The sequence below is a fragment of the Scyliorhinus torazame genome, chromosome 2 (genome assembly GCF_047496885.1).
Source record: "Scyliorhinus torazame isolate Kashiwa2021f chromosome 2, sScyTor2.1, whole genome shotgun sequence".
Lineage (NCBI taxonomy): Eukaryota > Metazoa > Chordata > Chondrichthyes > Carcharhiniformes > Scyliorhinidae > Scyliorhinus > Scyliorhinus torazame.
Genome location: NC_092708.1, coordinates 316670950 through 316685638, shown reverse-complemented (window position 1 = coordinate 316685638; position 14689 = coordinate 316670950). Strand labels below are relative to the sequence as shown.

The 14689-nt window shown below is 42.0% G+C and overlaps 1 protein-coding gene across 3 annotated transcripts in view; it reads left to right on the top strand.

Annotated features, from left to right (window-relative positions):
* The window catches only part of kiaa0586 (KIAA0586 ortholog), a 934633-nt gene that overhangs the window by 222535 nt on the left and 697409 nt on the right, over window positions 1–14689 (top strand). The gene's annotated exons all lie outside the window — the stretch shown is intronic.

Below are 14689 nucleotides of genomic sequence, written 5' to 3'. Positions count from 1 at the left end.
CTTTTCCTGGACATTGAAATATTTGAAGTGCTCATTTCTCACTTTTGAAACATGAATGGTGAAAATAAAAGAACCTGGTGTGAACGTAGACTTAATTAACTGGAGATGCAGTGTGATACTTTTATGTTGATATTTGTTTTGAATCATCTTTTTGCATCTTTTATTCCAAAGCTAACAGTAAATTGTATCATTCTTAATTGAAGAAGGAGGGAAATGTGATGAGAGCTGAAATGTGCTGTTAAATATTTTACATCAAACCCACTAAATGTTTTATCCATAAATTACGAAACCCCCTGTACTTGTATCCTGGCAATTTCACATGGGTGTTCATTATTTTTCTATTGCTGCTAAGCTACGTACATTCATTAAGTGATTAACAGCACAAAATTAAGTTCCTTAATGGGATAGCTAATACGGTTTTCAAACCCTATTTGATCTTTAATTGCGAGCTGGTGCATTCAAGATTTATAGCTACAGACTAGTTTGTTTATACAGTTGTTCTTCATCTGTAGATTTTGGTTCTGAAGGTACAAAGTTGGAAATTATTTTTATATTTTAATTACAAGGATTTTTAATAGCTATTGTTGGTGTTTGATGAGGCATTTTACTTACAGCCTTGATCTTGGCCTTTGCCAAATTACATGTTCTCAAATATGGTCTAGGTAATAAATTCCAGTAAGGTTTTAAAACACCAGTCTAACCTAAATAATTTACCAACCAATGACCATATTTAAATTATTTTTTTCAAATTTTCTAAGAATAATTGGCTGTAGAGGAGATCCTGAGAGGGTGTTATCTATCCATTTTCTCCACCACCAATACTAAAGCTGAAATTTTCACTTTGATTCGCACAAAACAATTTGAAATGTATCTTTTCTGCTTTCTAATGCCCTGGCTCTGTATCATCTTTAATACATTGTTGACTAAATACTCTTTCATAGATTTAAATAGAAATATGATCATGTTTAACCAGACATTGGACCATGAAGATTTTGGTAGTAATTCTCTTAAAATTTGAAATGATGCATGAGCTTTGTGTTTTAATTTTAACCGATAATATTTTTGACCTGATATCGTTTATTCATTTGCCATTCTATTTCACATTTATTGCAAACAGAAATTCTGAAGTATTTCAAATGATGAGCCCTGTACTGCAAAGAACAAAGCAAACACTATACACCATAAACTGAGTAGTGAAGCACCAAACAAATACTATAGAGGGTAATAAAATGATTACGGGCTTTAGAATTTATATATCTAAAAAGATGGGGGTCTAATAGCAAAATACCTAAAGGAGCACCGAGTGAAAAAAGTTGGCGCAATATTTGTGCAATTAAATTTGTATATTTAATAAAATGTACTGAGTTGGTATGTGCAAAAGCTGTTACAAAAATGTTACGTTTGTTTTAAATGACATGATGCAAAATCAATTAATAAAAGTAATCATCAGAATAGACAATTACAATATTTTTGGGGGTGGGAGAAGATTATCATTCAAGAAGATTGGTGGTATAGAGAGAAAGCTAGATAGTATTAAGTTGTAGAGATTAAAACAAAGTACTCAGACATTTTATGAGGGGTTTCACACCAATCCAGTGGAGAAGGTATTTTAGGTCTGGAGTGTTTTAGGTCTGGCCTGATGGTTTTAAGAATAGCATGTTGCCAAGATAGACTAACCTATCCACATCACATGTTGTTTGCCTTTGTAAAATAGAGGAATTAATATTTTTCCAAATCAATGGAAAGTGAATTTCAAAAGTTCAGTGATACAGAGTACTATATAAAACTTGGGTTCATTTCAACATTTTATGGATTTGTTGATCAGAGATAATTAATTTCTCTTAGAACTAACAAAAAGCAATGTATATATAGTATATCTGGAGTACAGAGGCTAGTGCATCTATCTGCAGTTGCTTATTTGAACACCTGATATTCCATGCTTGGCAATTAGTGTAGCATTTACTCTTGCGCACGTAGGAAATCCATGTGTAATCCATATTTCAATGCTTTGGTACAATTTTGGCACTCTTAGGAAGTTTTATTTGACTTTACTGATTGTTTCATGCTGTTGATTAAGAATCACGAGGGTTATTTTGTATGCTCTCTATGGATCCTCAAATTAATTTTGTGATCAACTTTATTGATACTTTATGGCCTTACTTAACTCTTAACTGTACTGACATCTAATGTAAGTAATTTTGCTAACTCGAGTAAATGGGATGGGGTACACTAGAAGTTGTTTAGTTGTAAATGGCCATGAAGAAATTAATTTTATTCAAATATTACTGTTCAAACAACATAGAACACTTACAAAAAAAGGTAAATGTATGTTTCATTTGAGATTTAAATAAATGTTCCTATTGTCAGAGTCCTTTGCTTTTGACTTTATTCAAGTTAACCCCATATGATGTGTTTGACTTTGAAAAAATTGCTTTGTCTGAGTAATAGTTGTTACTTGAATACGGACTGCATGTCATGACCTGAAAATTTCTGCAGCCCAACAAGTTTTAAATATGATTATTTAAATGTACAGTGTAATCCTATTTGGCTATATTTTGCATTGCTCAGTTACCATCTCCTTTGTTCTGTAGTCATTCTCATCTATGTTTCCTTCTCTACTGTGGGACTCCTGATTTTTGAAGTAGCTCAACCTATAGCTATTTGTAACATAGTTTAAATATTTGCATCATGCATGCCACTGGTGGAACTGTGGAATACAAGCAGTATTATAAAACAAGCAGCGTTATAAAACTGCACAGAAAGCAGATGCAAAAGGAAAAAGTACCTGCAGGGGCAGCCCTTTCTATATAAAATACTTGCCATTTTATGTCTCATACATTTGGGTGGCTTATGAAAAATTTCCTGAGAGAAATCCCTCTGTAAAAGTCTGTAGTTCCAAGCTATCTAAGAATGCAATGCTGTTGCTGATGTAATAGTGTCTTGGGACAATGTTTCCAAGCAGAAGGGATATGGGTGGGAGCACTTAGTGATTCATTTATATATTGATCTTGATCAGTTCAGAGTTGTTGAGCAATAGGTTTTGGTTTACAACGTTGAGCTAATAAATAAAATACAACCTTTTGAAAGTATTCTCCGAAAGGCAGCTTTTCCTTTAACCCTGTTATTTCTGCTAATAAGTGTATATGATTATAAGTGTAACGTCCTTGTATCTGTAATGTTACTTTTTAAAAAAAATAATAAATGTGTCACAAAAATTGTGTTGTGAATTTTTTTTAGCTTGCTCGCTGAGCAACAATCCTATTCAGTGACCTCCCTCCGGGACTAACACTGCTGCTTTAATCCAAGTCCTTTTGATTAATCTTTGCAATGGTTCAGCCAAAATATTGTGGAGTAATGCAATTTCTACAAGTCAAATAATTTCAGGCACTTTTAAAGTATATTTTAAACCTGACTGAATTTTTCACCCTCGGCACTAATTTTTTTAATACCTTTTTTGGATTCATTTTGTGCCTCTTTTCTGTAAGGACCTAGTCAGGAGTTGCTTTAGTCTGCTGATGAAAGTTCACTGCTTTTTTTTTTTAAACCTTCCAATGTAATTTTGGTGAGCATTTTCTGACAATGTCTGGTAATCAGCATGACCACATTTTCTCTGGTTGGATCATATTTCACAGTATTTTGCATGGCCACTTATCTGTTTTTCTAAACATTTAGTAAAAGCGTCAGTAAAAACATCAGTGAAACCAGTTAGTTGAAGGACAGTTAGGTAGAGGTTTGGAGGCAAGCCATTTCCACAGTTCCTTAACTGGAAATGACACAAAAGAAAAGGGAAGGCATTTAATAAAATTACTGATTGGATTTGTATTACTTATATTTAGAAGTTCTAATTCAATCTTGCAGAAGTAAAATAAATCCTAAAAGCATTTTCCAAGAAGTGTTGCATCAAGAGGTCAAGTTGGTGTTAATATACTGCTTGAGCCTTTAAATGTTTATCGTGTTTAATATATTTTATGTACTAATGTAACATACCTATATCCTTTAAAAAAAAATATTTCTTGACCATTCAAAACGTTTGACTGTTAGCTTGGAGGGACTCAAAGCCCCCGAAGTTGGAGACCTGGCTATCGGACATGGCTAGCTTTCTCTGTTTGGAGAAAATCAAGCTTGCCTTGAGAGGGCCACTGTTAGGGTTCGCCCGGAGGTGGCAACTGTTCGTCGACTTCTTCGTGGAAAATTAATCGTCAGCAGAAACGGGGGGGGGGGTTAGTTTAGCTTAGAGTAGGGGGTTAATAAAGGTGGGACCTGTAAGGGAGGGAGACGGCTTTTGCACTATGTTTATAGTTTCATGTACATTGTTTATTGTGTTATTATACCAAAAAATACCTCAATAAATTGTTTATTTAAAAAAAAATTTGACTGGATTTCTCTGTGATGGAGAAACTATTTTAAATATCCTTAAGATCTGAATGGCAATGTTCAACTAGAATGTGCTTTGAGAGGAATAGTATATTTTAGAATTCATAACTTTAGCATTATTGTGTTTTCTAGATAGCCTATTTGTAACATTGAATAGTTTCACCACTGGGGGACATTGTAGTTTCACCTTTGTGTATTGCATTCTGGGAAACATAACTAATTGTAGCCAGTTTTGTGTCCTGTAGCTGTGCAATAAAACTTTCCAGAGACTTTGGCTCATAAATAAAACACATATTTACTTCTTTATGAGCCAGAAATCTCTGGAAAGTTTTATAGCAATGATACGGAACACAAGCAGCCTAGAATGAAATCAACCCAGAATTCAATGCATGAACGAGGAATAATGATCTCTTCCTGGTGGTGAGGAAAAGCAGTGTGTATTAAACACCACAACCAGTAGTTCAGATGACAAGAGTTTTACGCTGGTGGTTAAAATATTGATGACTGGCTCAATTTGTAAAGGGATGTTCTTTAAACATTTGAATAAGAGCAGCACAGCCAAGTGAATGTTGTTTTAAACAACTGATTAAATTGGATTGTAACTGAATATTTTGACTCATGGCATCGTAGCCGCAAAAAGTAACAACTTGAGCGATGTGTAGATTACAATGGAGAGTATTTTTCATGTACTGTGTCTTATCCGATGTTGAAGTCTATAATCGCACACTTGCCTTTTAAATATTTTTATTTATTTGTGATAGTAACTATTGTGAGAGTAGAAGGCTCTTCAATATATTCCATTCGATAACTAGATGTTTTTCTAAATTTAAAAAAAATCTGGCTTTGAGGATCCTTGATCGTACATGTTAAACTTCAAATAGAAGTTTAAAAATTTTTTTTTAACTTTGCTGAAACTTTATGGCTTAAATTGCTATGTTGGCTGTAAGCATATTGTTCCCTGTTTAGCCTACATTAAATTGTGAGGTACAGAGTCTTATCATTACTGCCAGTATTGCCCTATTTAATTTGATCATATTGGGAAAATAGGTCAAAGGATAAATGAGTCACAATAAGCAATGTAAACTAACTTTATGACATGGATAAAATAAAAGGGTAGAAGAGGGAAGTGGCTAGTTTCTGGGACTGCAGAGTTTAGTCGGAAGATATTTCAGTAACCACAGGTGTGTTATGTATTTGAAAATATGGAAAATATTTCTGGTTATTATCCACAGCTGTGGGTAAAGCAGATATTTGTAAGGAGGAAAGGGGTATGATGTGCTTCCTTGAATCAATCTTGAGCTCATGTTAACTGCAGTAGCTTCTCATAAAAATGAGACACTTGCTGAGAAAATTAATCCTGATGCACATGATGTATCGTCAGATTACTGAAGTTACCAAACATCGCGATTGTACATTTTTTCATTTTTGTTTTATCTACAATTAAGTATGTTTTTAAAAAATTGTTAGAGTGGCAAAAAAGCACTTTATATAAAGTAAATGTAGGCACTTGGCAAATCTTGAAGCAACAAAGTTTTCAGGAAGTGGAGTTTAACAGATAACTTATATTGAAGGCAGCTGTGAATTTTGTGAAAGTAATGTCTGAAAAATATGCAGGCTAGACTTATGGACGAGCCAACAGTGTGTGTTATTTTTAGTGTGGCTAACACATTTGAGTGCCCTCTGAATTTGAAAGCATTGCATTTGTTTCATTTTCGAACAAATGTTTAATTTCAAATCCGGAGCACGTTGACAATCCTGAACATATTTTAGGATGAAATTAAACAATTTTTAAATTTGCAGTATTCAAATAAATCTAATTTGTTTTATTTGGAAGGCATTTTTAAACTTGAGTTTTTAATCTAAAATGGCATGTGCTGCACACTTGCAGGTATGTTAATCTTCATCACAATATTGCTGCCACGTCATTTTACGTTTGTTGATCACCAATAGTTGACCTATACACTGATCTGCATTTGCTAAAGGAATTTATGAAAACATTTGAAAATATTCAGCAGAAAGATTTTGGCTCTGAAAAGCTTTTTCTATCTTGCAAAATATGTAAACATTTTTCACGCAAAGCAGAATTATATGGAAGTGAACATCTTTTGAGGAACAGTATTCTCTAACCTGCTATGAATCTGTTTTGCTTTATATATGTAAAACAATTGTGCAATGTAAGGCCTGGGAATGGCCACGCCTGGATAGATAAGGAAATAGACTTTTAAAAAGGAGTCTTACTGCTCAGCTTATAGATTTTATGTCTCGACAATCTGGACTATTATCTTATTTTGACACTAACCATTTAGCTTGATAATGCCATTGTCCATAGCTGGATATTCTCTGCAAGAAGAGTGGTCAAATGTACAACAGTATTACCAGGAGTTGAATGACATCAGTCCTGAATTTGCTGATTGATTTTATTTTAGAGTATAAATGTTCTGCAAATCCCCAAATATTTAAGGGAAACAACCCAACAGTGAGCAAAACATCCCATTATCTAATTTTTTATATTAAAGGAACACTGGGATATGTGGGAAATTGATGCCTGAGTAAATATTGTCTGTTCAAACAAAAGTGCTCCTTAAGTGTATCCATTAACTGACATCTCCCCATGCTAAAAATGGCAAGTGATGGATCTTGCTTGATAAATAATTCCCCTTCTGTTGTTTTTTTTGTATTCATACATCATATTTTTGGTTGAGGGAGATAGTCTTCTGGTGGCCAGTGTTACTTCACACCCATCTGTTACTAAGTGCTGAAGACTGCATTGGATAACTTATTCATTTATTTTCCTTTTCTAGTTTCTTAGTAAAGTAATTCAAGTTTATAAAATATATAATTATAAATATATAGATACTGTTTGTGTTTGTTGAGCTGCTTGCAACAGCTGTGTGCAACCATTCTGTTGTAACCACTGCTAGGAATAAGATTCACTTCTTGTAATTTACTCCCATCTCTATATTATGGATTATTTAAGAACAAGGAAACCCTGGGAGCAAGCCATGGTTTCTGGTTTTGCTAACTGTCACCATCTGTGTGTAGCTTTATTTATTTATTTCAATGCATTTCATTCAAACTTGTATCACAGTAGGTTACAGCAAATAAACGCCCAGGGAAACATTCTTCCCAACAATCAACTATACAGTTTGTACAGAGTTTTCTCCTTTTTCACCCCCCACCTCCCCATCACACACACTCCCACCCCACTACGACAAACAGCTCCTCAAACACGGTCGCAAACACCCCCCACCTTTTCTCAAATTCCCCTGCTGAGCCCCTTAACTCATACTGTATCTTCTCTAACCGCAGGAAGTCATACAGATCACCCAACCTTAAACTGTATCAGGCTTATCCTTGCACAAGAGGAGGTCCCGTTTACCCTTTGCAGTGCCTCACTCCATACTCTCCAATTGATCTCCATTCCCAACTCCGCTTCCCATTTCTCCTTGCTCTTCACCACCCGCTCACCTCTCTGCTCCTCCAGCCAATTATATATATCCCCAATTCTTCCCTCCCCTTTCACATCCGGAAGCAGCAGTCGCTCCAGCAGGGTGTATCCCGGCAATCTAGGGAACCCCTTCCAGACATTTCGTGCAAAGTCCCTAACCTGTAGTTACCTGAACTCTCTACCCCTCGGCAGCTCTACCCTCCCCCCTAGCTCCTCCAGACTGGCAAACCCTTCCTCCAAATACAAATCCCACACCTTGACCAGCCCCACATCCCTCCACCTCCTGTATACACTATCCATCCCCCCCGGCTCAAACCCATGATTCTCGTACAGCGGCGTTAGCACCGACATCCCTTCCACCCTAAAATGCCTCCTCAGCTGATTCCATATCTTCACCATGGACTGCACCACTGGGCTCCCTGAATACCTACTCGGCGCTATTGGCAATGCTGCCATCACCATAGCCCTCAAACTAGACCCCTTACAAGATTCTTCCTCCATCCTAACCCACTCTACCCCTTCTCCTTCCCACCACTGCCACACCTTGTCCACATTCGCCGTCCAATAATAATGAAGCAAGTTTGGCAATGCCTCTGCCTCTGTAGCAGGGTCCTCCCCACCCTCGGCACCTTCCCTGCCCATACAAAGTCAGAGATGATTGTCCATGTTCTGAAAAAAGGCCTTTGGTATAAAGATCAGGAGAGCCTGAAAGATAAACAAGAAGCTCGGTAGAATATTCATTTTCACCACTTGGACGCTCCCCGCCAATGTTAAGTGCAGTGTAGCTCACCTCTTAAGATCCTCCCTGGCCTTCTCCACCAGCTTCGTTAAGTTCCACTTATGGAGCCCCGTCCATTCCCTTGCTACCTGAATCCCCAACTAACTAAACCTATCCCTCGCTACCGTAAATGGCATCCCCCCTAAATTAGCCCGCTGTGCCAGCTCATTCACCGGGAATACCTCGCTTTTCCCGACATTCAACTTGTATCCCGAGAATCCTCCAAACCTCCCCAACAGGCCCATAATCCTTCCCATACTCTCCAACGGATCCGAAACATACAGCAAGAGGTCATCGGCAGAGAGTGACACCCGATGCTCCCTCTGTCCCCTCATTATCCCCTGCCACTAACCGACCTGAGAGCCATCGCCAATGACTTTATGGCCAGCGCAAACAGCAGCGGCGACAACAGGCACCCCTGCCTCGTACCCCTGTGTAAGTCAAAGCTGCATGAGCTCATATCATTTGTCCTCACTCTTGGCGCCACATACAGCAACCGCACCCATGCCCCAAATCTCGGCCCAAACCCAAAACCTCGAATAAGTACCGCCAGTCCACCCGATCAAATGCTTTCTCCGAGTCCATGGACACCACCGCCTCCGGTACCAGAGCTCTCGACTGATTCATCGCCACATTCAAAAGCCGTCTTATATTACTCGCGAGCTGCCTGTCCTTCACGAAGCCTGTTTGATCTTCTGCAACCACTCCCGGGACAACATCCTCCATCCTCCCTGCCAACAACTTAGCCAATACTTTCACATCCGTGTTCAATAGTGATATGGATCTATACGACCCACATTCCACCGGATCCTTCCTTTTTTGGGGATTAGTGTGATTACTGCTTGTGTCATCATCTCTGGCAACTCCCCCTTCTCCAGTGCTTCATTAAACGCCCTCAACAGATGTGATGCCAGGTGCGCTGCAAATTCCTTATAAAATTCTGCTGGGTAACCATCCGGCCTACGGGCCTTCCCCGACTTCATACCCCTGATACTATCCAGCACCTCCCTCAGCCTCAGGGGCTCCCCCAACGCCTGCCTCTTTGCTTCCTCCACCTGGGGAAATACCAGCTCGTTCAGAAACCACATCATGTCCCCCCTCCTCTCCTTCTGGGTCTGCCTCATAAAGTCCCTGGTAATACTCTCTAAATGCCTCATTTATCTTCCCTGGCTCTGACACCACAGCCCCAGTCCGGATCTTCAATATTTCCCTAGACGCAGCCTGCCTCTGCAGCTGGTGTGCCACCATGCAGCTCGCCTTCTCCCCATACTCGTTTTGCACCCCTCTTGCCCTATGCAGTTACCCTACCGCCCTCCCCGTTGTCAGCCTGTTAAATTGCCCCTGCATTTTTCCCTCCTCGCCAATCCCTCCACGGTGGGCACCCTCTAATATTCCCTGTCCACTATCTCGCTCACTAGATGGTCATGTTCCTTATTAGCACGAGCCGTAAATGAGATAATTTCCCCCCCGGACCACTGCCTTCAGTGCTTCCAAAAAAATGCCCGCCGATACCTCCCCATTCTGTTTGAACGCCACATAATCCCTAATCACCAACCGCACCTTATCACAAAAACCTCCATCCGCAAACAACCCTGAGTCAAACCTCCACCCCGGCCTCTGCTCTCATCCCGTACCGAACTGAATATCCAGCCAGTGGGGTGCATGGTCAGAGATAACTATCCCCGCATACACTGCCCCCTCCACCCCAACCAAAATCTCCTGACTCACTACAAAGTAATCAATCCTCGAATACACCTTAGACGTGTGAAAAGAAGGAATACTCCCTTACCCCTGGGTTCTGAAAGCGCCATGAACATAGAACATAGAACAATACAGCGCAGTACAGGCCCTTCGGCCCACGATGTTGCACCGAAACAAAAGCCATCTAACCTACACTATACCATTATCATCCATATGTTTATCCAATAAACTTTTAAATGCCCTTAATGTTGGCGAGTTCACTACTGTAGCAGGTAGGGCATTCCACGGCCTCACTACTCTTTGCGTAAAGAACCTACCCCTGACCTCTGTCCTATATCTATTACCCCTCAGTTTAAGGCTATGAGGATCCACCATACCCATCCTCTCCATAAACCCCCACCAGCTCCCTTGCCATTTGTACCCTACCCATCAACCTGGGGCTCGATCTATCTACCCTCAGTTCCAGGACACAGTTAAAATCTCCTCCTATGATCAACTGGTACGTGGCCAAATCCGGGAATGCTGCCAGCAACCCTCTCATAAAACCCATATCATCCCAATTTGGGGCATACACATTTGCCAACATTACCAGTGCCCCTTCCAGTACCCCACTCACTATCACATATCTCCCACTTGGATCCCTCACCTCCTGCGCACTCACAAATCCCATTTTTTTGCTCATTAAAATCGCCATATCCCTCGATTTCAAATCAAACCCCGAGTGAAAAACCTGCCCGACCCACCCCTTCCTTAACCTAACCTGGTCCTTCACACGGAGGTGTGTCTCCTGCAAAAAGACAACCCCCGCTTTCAAGCTCCTGAGGTGCGCGAACACCTGCGACCTTTTAACCGGCCCATTCAGTCCCCGGATATTCCACATTACCAACCTTACCGGAGGATTGCGCCTCCAATCCCCTCTACCGGCCGTCACCTTCCCCGCTTAACTCCTGCCCCTTTAATTCCACTCTACCTAGCCCATCCCAGATGGCCCCTTTCTTCGCCCTTGACCATGTCATCTCTCACCCCCTGCCGCATCGCAGAAACCCTCCCCTGCTCTCCCCCCCCCACCCCACCACTCCTTTCTCCCCTGGCCACCCATTTTGGCCTCCCCCACCACCTCACTTCCGTTCACCAGCATAACCTTCTAGCGCGGCTGCCCCTGACCAAAGGTACATCCCAATGGCCTCTCTTTACCCCCCCCCCGCCCCCAAACTCCTCAGCTCAAAGAAGAAGGCCTGCTGCTGGCCTTACCCTCCCCACCCAAACAAGGACTTCTCCTGAACTCCAGGTAGCCTTCTCCAAAAGCAAACAAACAGATGTTGATAACAAACGGTCCCATAAAACAGGAGGGGGGGATGGGAACATCCATCCCCACATAAACTTTTCACCCCTACAACTCCTTACAATCTCAACATTGAACAGAAACCCCCTCCCCCACAAAAAAAGGCGAAAATCCCCAATCCCTACCCCCACTTCAAACGTGCTCCCGACCATTACATAGTGCCAGCACCCCGGTTTCCAAGCATTGTCCGCTCAGTTCTCCCCAAATTTATGCTCCTTTGGCCGCTTCTGGGGTCTCGAAATAATACTCCCGGCCTCTGAACGTCACCCATAATTTCGCCGGGTAGAGCACCCCAAACCTGATCTGCCGCCGGTACAGCACCGCCTTGACCTTATTGAAACCTGCCTGCCGTTTTGCCAACTCTGCTCCAATGTCCTGATAAATCTGGACGTTATTTCCCTCTCAGTCGCAGCTACGTTTCTCCCTGGCCCACCGTAGAATTGTCTCTTCACAAATTTATGGAGTCTCACGATCACCGCCCGCGGCGGCTCCCCAGCTCTAGGCTTTTGCCTCAGAGACCTATGCGCTCGGTCCACTTCAGGTGCCTTATCTAGCACCCCTTCTGCCACCAGTCCCGCCAGCATCCTCGAGACATACCTTGTGGCACTCGCACCTTCCACTCCTTCAGGCAGGCCCACTATTCGCAGGTTCTGCCTTCTTGAGGCATTTTCCTGCTCCTCCATCTTTGCTCTCAATGTCTTGCAGAGGTCTCCTAGGAGCCCCACCTCCGCCTCCAGAGCCACCACATGATCGTTGCTCTCCATCCACTCCAAAGTACTCTTCAGGGGTGCCACAGCTTGTGCAATGGCCTTTGCATGATCCTCATGCATTTCTTTCCTCGGTTTATGGAATTCCTCCTTGATAACAGAAGACATACCGGGCTGGGGTGCCGCGCGAATCACGTCACGCTGCCCCACCCCCGCACACGATTCTCCCACCCCACCGGAAACCAGCGGCGTGCGATTCGCACCGGGCCGCTCAGAGAATCAGCGAGTGGCGATTCTCCGGCCCGGAAGGGCCTAGTGGCTGCTACGACACGACAGGTTCCCGATGGCGCCGTCCACCCCTGGTCACTGCCGGCGGGAACACTGCGGGAATGCTGGGGGGGGTGGGCTCCTTCACCGGGATGGCCTCCGATGGGATCTGGCCCTTGATTGGGGCCCACCGATCGGCGGGCCGGCCACCTTCCGCGCGTGGCCCCAGAACACCGCCATGTTGGTGAGGGGCCGGCGTGCGTAAGACGTTCACCGCGCATGCGCAGAATGGCGCGGCCCAACTGCGCATGCGCAGGTTTGGGCTGCCCCGACTGCGCATGCGCGGGTTGGCGCGGCGATCATTTGGCGCCACGTAAGGACGCTGGAGCGGCGTGAACCACTCCAGCGCTGTGCTGGCCCCCAGTGGCGTTCACGACGACACAAACACTTGGCCTCAATATCGGAGAATCGCCCCCACCATTCCAAGGGTAAACTACTCCTCTAACATTCACCTACCCGGAATGTGGCGACTAGGGGCTATTCACAGTAACTTCATTTGAAGCCTACTTGTGACAAGCGATTTTCATTTCATTTCATCAAACTTCCACCCGGATCTGGGTAAAAAGAGCCCTTTTCTGTGAACAGGAACAGCCCTTTATGTGACCAATCACTCCATGGTCACAAGCGGAAGTCCCTGTGTGTAGCTTTATTACAGCCTTTGGCGCACTTTACAAGGTGGCGTATCTGGCCTAATCATATGCTCTGCATCAAACCTGTGAAATTTTGATTAATTTATGATTTTCCACATACATAAAACTGGTTTTGTCATAAGTATTTTAATATTTGTGACTGCTGCACCAATCCTTTTTTTTTTAGTAAAGTTCGAGTTCATTTCACCCAATTCATTTTTTCCAACTAAGGGGCAATTTAGCGTGACCAATCCACCTAGCCTGCACATCTTTGGGTTGTGGGGGGGGGAAACCCACGCAAACACGGGGAGAATGTGCAAACTCCACACAGACAAGTGACCCAGGGCCAGGATCGAACCTGGGACTTCGGCGCCATGAGGCAGCTGTGCTAACCACTCTGCTGCACCAATCCTATCCGTTAATCCCAAGAATCTAGTTACGACAAGGAATAAAGAGGAGTCTAATCATTATGCAGTTTGTAGGACCAATTCATAGGACCTTCCACTAATAGATTTTTATTAACTGAATTAAAACTGGCTGGAATAAGAATAGGTTGCGAAGTATTAAGACAAAACATTTTCAAAAATGTGTTGATAATAATGAGCCTGCCTTTCTATTCACCAGATTGTGTTAAACTACAACATAACTTTATACTCTGGTTAGATGATGAAATAGTGCTCAGACTTGAGGTTGTACTGTAGTTACACAGAATAAAGTAGCAGGGATTGAAAAACGCAGTCGTTAACTGGTATTTTTGTGGGTTTATATGCTCAGTGAAACGCATTTGCTGGAGTTTCTACAATTTGTGTAAAATATTAATTAGTTTCTGCATGTTATTAGTTTTTTCTCACTCTTGTCTCTTGTTTTGTTGCTGGGCAAGTGTATGTTTCTACATATATATATTTACATGAATATATATATAAGCTGTGGAACTTGTTGCACGTTTTCCATAATGGGAAATCCTCCTATGTGATTGAAAACTCTGTGAGACAGTGAATGGAATGTCAAGGCATGTGGACACAGATGGAATTAACTATGCTTGACTGGTTACTGGACTAGACAGTCATGTGATGTAGCCTTCATTCCCAGTGGCGTTCCTGAAGGAACAGTTGTTATTGGTGCATGTTACACGCCCATGCTGCTGTAAGTCAGCGAAACAATCCTTTACTGTCATCAAGCTCCTTTCATTGAGCAGAGATGAATGACTTCTTACAATTCCTGCATTGTACAATAATTCACAAATACACGTAGTAATATATTCAGTTTTTTTATTTATTGCTGTCGATTGCCATTGGTATAAGCCTGTGATGGTTAGGATTATCTCATGTGCAGTAAGAATGGTAGTGTAATAACTACTTCAAATGCTGATTTAAGTATTTCTGT